Raw genomic sequence first — 6,651 nt, 5'->3', positions numbered from 1 at the left:
TAACTCTGAAGTACTTGGTTAGGAGGCTTGATACTATGCCACCATCCCGGTGGACGGACAATTCAAATTGGCCATGTCCTCATAGATCCCCTCAACTCAACCCGAGACACATGTACGTGACAGTCGAGGTAAACGTGTGTTGCGTGGTAGCTCCCAACATTTGGAGTGCTACCTCCAAGTCACCTAGGAATTCCCCACCCGAATACCTTAAGGTCTAACAATCTTGCCTTAAGGCTCGACAACAGACCGCCACGATCAGGCTCACTTTGCCTTATATGATGACAAAATAATCTCAACTTCACAAATTCACAATATTTATTTTCTCCCCTCGTTGGTATATGATACTCCATTAAAACCGTCATCTCAAACACAAATTGAAATCACCATTATTTCATCAACTATGGGGTTAATTCAATATTCTCATCACGGTTTAGAACATCACTATCATTATCATCACATAAACTCTTCACAAATTTATAGCATCACTATCATCAATCAAACATTATCACAAATTTATAACGTCACAATTATTAGACGTACATCATCATCATTACATAAAATTATCACAACACATTCATCTTTTGTTATCACATCACATAAACTTCTAAACACACACACATATATATATATATATATATTTAATTTGACACCCAATATCACAATAATATCAATATCACACATTCAAATAAATTAAATCAATCAACACCCTACAAATATTTCTATTCTATATTTTAATCTCACAATTTCCATATTTTCACATTAATTAATTTATCCCTAAAAGGGCTACTGCCATACGTAGCAAGCCCCGGATGAATCGTTGGGAAATACAGTTTTCCCGTTCATCTCACCATATATTACACTCATGAATTCAAACGTTGTCTCACCCCTTACCTTATTTCGACGCTTTCACACACGAATAGGATTCCACGAGCAAACAGCCTTTGTTCATTGACTCTTTGTCCATCAATCTATCTAACTAGACAGTTTATGGGTAAAAGTTAAAAATAAAATATGAGAAGATATTCTAAAAACTAAATTCGAAATTCGGTCAAGGAAAATTATCATAAATCAGAAAACCAATCAGTGAATAATATAGCCACTTTTCAAACGGTCGTTTTGGCGTTGGTTTCACTCAAATCAGACTTACGGTGAAGGAGAACGGTGCAAAATAACGAATTCTATAAACGGAGAAGTCGGGTATTTTAGAGAGAAATTGGGGTTGTTAAAATTCTGGGAAATTATGTTTAATGAACTAGTTAAATGAATGAAATAACATACTCAAATTTGGGTGAAAATGGAGAAAGTTTTCTAGACAGGTATCGATCACCGGTGCCAAAGTTGTTGTGTTTCCACTTTGGTTTCAAAGCTACCCGTCCAATTCCCTTTTTTTTTTATTGTTTTATTTTATTAACAATTAGGGTTCACACATGGTTAAAATTCATTGGTCCCTTTATTTATTTTTAAATAAACCAATAATTAATAAACTAATGTTTTAACATTTTTTTAACATAATTTAATTATTAAATATTGCTAATATTTCCAAACTAATATTTTATAAAATAAAGTAATAAATCGTTTAAAATATATTATTAATCAAAACCTTCATATTCAAAATAATCACCCTAATGATACTTTTTTTTTCATACTCACATTAAAATACTATCATAATTAGAGAATATTCAAAATTATAAAATAAATAAGTATAAAATCAACACTTTATATTAAATACTAAATCATACTAAATATATATAATCACAATATCATAATAAGTATATAAAAAAAAAAGAAAATCAAACACAATATTACTATTATCTCAAGATAATTATTTATAAAGTAAATAATTAAAATAAAATATATTTAGAATTAAATAAATATAATTAAGTACACATTTAATAATAGTCAAACACATAAAAGAATGATATATTAATTGGGTGTGCGTATATACACGTAAAACCGTATAAAGTCTTTTTCTTTAAAATATATATTACACTAAATACTATTATTTTTTTAAAAAAATATATCAAATAATAAAATATAGTATTTATTATTTATATCGCTCATGTAATCTAGTATATATAAAACTAGCACATCATAAAAATCACCTATATAACGGAAATTAATCACAAAGTTTATTAACATATATTTTATAATAATTTTAACATCTAATTAATTATTTAAAATCCTATTTAATTAATAAAATAGTTTATCATAAAATTTAGGGTGTTACAAAGGCTCAACAGCAGACCGCCACGATCAAGCTCATATAGTTGTACTTCCCCGAAATCACTAGGCTTGTCAGGCCCTACCTATATGATGACAAAATAATCTTCACCACACAAATTCTCAATATTTATTTTCTCCCCTTGTTGGCCTATGATACTTCATTAAGACCGTCATCTCAAACACAAATTGAAATCACCATTATTTCATCAACTATGGAGTTACTTCAATATTCTAATCACAAATTTACAACATCACAATCAATAAACGTATCTTATCAGATAAACTCATCAAAATTTTATAGTATCATTATCATCAATCATAAATCACCACAGACTTATCACAAATTTATAACATCATTATTATTAATTATACATCATCATAATCACATAAATTTATTAAAATGCATCCACCTTTTATTATCACATCACATAAATACGTCTAATCAAACATATACATAAAATTCATTTGATATCCAAGATCACAATAATATCAAATATCACACATTTAATAAAAATAAATCAAACATCACAATAATATCAAATATCACACATTTAATAAAAATAAATCAAACATCACAATAATATCAAATACCACATTTTAATCTCACAATTACCATATTTTTATATTAATCAATTTATCACTCAAAGGGCTATTGTCGTATGTAGCGAGCCCCGAATGAATCGCTGGGAATAAGGTTTTCGCGTTTATCTCACATTATATTATGCTCATGAATTCAAACGTTCTCTCACCTCTTACCTTATTTCGAAGCTTTCACACACAAATATGATTCCACGAGCAAACAACCTTTGTTCTTTGACTCTTTGTCCTTCAATCGATGTAACTCAATAGTTTATGGGTAAACGTCAAAAATAGATTAATTGAAGACACTCTAAAAATAAATTTCGAATTCGGCCAAGGAAATTTTCCATAAATCAGAAAATCAATCAGTGGATAAAATAGTCATTTTTCACACGATCGTTTTGACGTTGGTTTCACTCAAATCAGACTTATGGTGAAGAAGAACGGTGCAAAATAAGAAATTTTATAAACGGAGAAGTCGATTATTTTATGGAGAAATTGGGATGGTTAAAAATATAAGATAATAGGTTTCTTTGGCTAACTAAATGTGTGAAATAACATACTGAAATTTAGAGAGAAAGTATGTTTATTTGACTACCTAAATGAATAAAACAACATAATGAAATTTGGACGAGAACGGAGAAAATTTTCCTTAACAGTTATCGATCATCGGTGCCAATTTTCCTATTTTTCTCTCAAGTTGCAACTGTCTTGTTTCTTTACGTGAAACCATTCTCTCTTTGTGGTATATTTCCTTCTTTTCACTTTTCAATTAAATTATTATTTTTAATTAATTAATTAGGGTTTACTCTTGCATATGAGTTTAACCCATAAAACACATTTTACTACTTTCTTTTATTTATTTATTTATTTTCTAAAAATAAAACAAATAATTACCAAAACTATTTTTTTAACACTTATTTTTTAAACACAATTTAATTACTGAAATATTAATAATATTTGAAAACTAATATTTTATAAAATAAAATAATTAATCTTTTAAAATACATTAATAACAAAAACTCTCATATTCAAATTAATCACTATAATCATACTTATTCATCTCAAACACTCGCATCAAATTACTATCATCGTTAGAAAATATTTGAAATAAAAAATAAATAAATATAATATCAATATTTTATTAATTACTAAATCATATTAAATACGTATAAAATCATCATACCATAACAACTATATAAAAATAAAGGAAATCAAACACAATATTACTCATATCCCAATATAATTATTTACAAAATAACTAACTAAAAATAGAAAATAGTTATAAACAATTGAAAATGTTACACTAAAATACTATTATTTAAAAAAATATTATAAAATAAAATATTTATTATTTATATCGCTCATTTAATATAATATGTAACAAACTAGCAGATCATAAAAAACATCCATATAACGAAAATTAGTCACAAACTTTCTCAACATATATTCAAAAATAATTTTAACAACAAATTAATTATTTAAATCCTATTTAATTATAAACATAGTCTATTATAAAATTTTGGGTGTTACAGAATCTCCTCTTAGAGAAGCACCTACATTTTTTGTCAAACGCAGCTTAAATAGATTACCTCAAATGGAGAGAACTTGTAAACAAAAATCACTACGCGAAAAATGTCATTTTATAGCGCTCATTTTACAGCGCTTACTAAATACAAGCGTTGTTGTAAATATATTTTAAAAATAACGGAGCCTATAACAGTGCTTTTTTGACAAGCGCTGTTGTAGGGTCATATAGCGTTTGCGCATAATGTTTACAAGGCTTTTACAGTGCTTGTACACAAGCGCTGTAAACTGAAGCGCCCTCACATAATGTTTTACAACGCTTTTTTCACAAGCGATGTAAAAGACATGCGCTTTCAAATAATTAAATTACCTATTACAACGCTTTTTTCACAAGCGCTATAAAAGACATGCGCTTTCAAATAATTAAATTACCTATTACAGCACTTTTTTCACAAGCGCTGTAAAAGACATGCGCTTTAAATAAAAATCATTTACTTTTAAATAAATAAAAACAAATTTACGAACCCTCATCACCTTTACTCTGGGAACCCTCATATCCTCTACGTACTGTGCGGCCATCTATGTTGTCTCAGGTATTTATTAATTTGTTGTTGTCAAAAAATCTTTAGTTTTTTAATAATTGAAAACTAATAAATTGTTACATATTAAATCTTTTCTTTTTGAAATTTGTTGATCTGTTCAGTAGCTTATTATTTTTGTAACTGCATTTATATAGGTGATCATATAATATGGATTGGAAATGGATGTCTGCCAATCGATTGTCAAAAGAGTATGAAAATGGAGTGAAGGAGTTTGTTGAGTTTGTAGTGAAGAATGCAAAAGATCCAAATAGAGTCGTTTGTCCTTGTTTAAAATGTTGTTTTGGAAAACGCGTTAGAGAAGATGAATCGGAAGGACATTTAATATCTAATGGAATTGATCAAAGTTATACATGTTGGATAAGACATGGTGAGAAAAAAAAAAAGAAACATTAATTTTGAGAATGGTTCGACATATGCTTCAACTGACTTCGATACAGATACATATGAGCCAGACCTCCTAAAATGTTTGAAAGTTTGTTGAGTGATGCAGAGAAAGAATTATATAATGGTTGTACTAAATTCACAAGACTGTCAGCGATATTAAAGTTGTACAACTTAAAAGCGAGTAATGGATGGTCTGATAAAAGCTTTACAGAATTATTAACACTCATAAAAGATATGTTGCCAGATGATAATGAACTTCCCAGTCGAACCTACGAGGCTAAACGGATTTTGTGTTCTATTGGAATGAGTTACGAAAGGATTCATGCGTGTCCTAACGATTGCATTTTATTTCGAAACGAATATGAACTACTTAAGGCGTGTCCGAAATGCAATGTCTCTCGATATAAGAAGAAAGAATCTACTCCAGCAAAAGTCGTGTGGTATTTTCCTATAATACCAAGATTTAGGCGCATGTATCGCAATGAAGAAGATTCAAAACACTTGACATGGCATGCAGATGAAAGAATTAGAGATGGAATGTTTCGACACCCTGCAAATTCCTCACAATGGGCAAAAATTGATCACGAGTATCCTGAATTCGGGATAGAGTCAAGAAATCTAAGACTTGCACTTTCTACTGATGGAATGAATCCACATGGTCTTCAAAGCATCTCACACAGCACGTGGCATGTGATTTTGTTGATTTATAACCTACCTCCATGGTTGTGTATGAAGCGTAAGTTTATGATGTTGTCTCTGTTAATTTCTGGACCCCAAACAACTGGGGAATGATATCGACGTATACTTGACTCCTTTAATTGAAGATTTAAAAATTATGTGGGAGACAGGTGTGGAAGTTTATGATGGGTATAAGAAAGAATGTTTCAATTTGAGGGCTATGTTGTTCGGCACAATTAATGATTTTCCAGCATATGGTAATTTATCAGGATATAGCATTAAAGGTCAGTGTGCATGTCCTATATGTGAAGAGAGTACAAATTGGATGCGGTTGAAACATTGTAAGAAGAATGTTTTTCTTGGACATCGTAGATTTTTACCTTATAGTCATCAGTATCGTGGGTGGAGAAATGCATTCAATGGAAAATCAGAGGAAGGTAAAGCTCCTTTAGCACCGATTGGATATCAAATACTTGAAAAAGTACAAGGTTTGACCAATAAATTTGAATATGTATTTGAATATGTTTTGTTGTTGTGTGAACTGATTCTGGATGAAAATAATTTTGAAAAAAAAATTAAAAGGCAGCGCTTTCTTAAAAAATGCCATAAAAAACTAAAAAGCGCTTTTCAAAAATTAATTTACAACGTATTTAAAAAA

This window comes from Cicer arietinum, chromosome 7 (genome assembly GCF_000331145.2).
Source record: "Cicer arietinum cultivar CDC Frontier isolate Library 1 chromosome 7, Cicar.CDCFrontier_v2.0, whole genome shotgun sequence".
In the NCBI taxonomy this organism is placed as follows: domain Eukaryota; kingdom Viridiplantae; phylum Streptophyta; class Magnoliopsida; order Fabales; family Fabaceae; genus Cicer; species Cicer arietinum.
The sequence above is the reverse complement of the archived record's forward strand: the minus strand, read 5'-3'. Positions refer to the sequence as shown.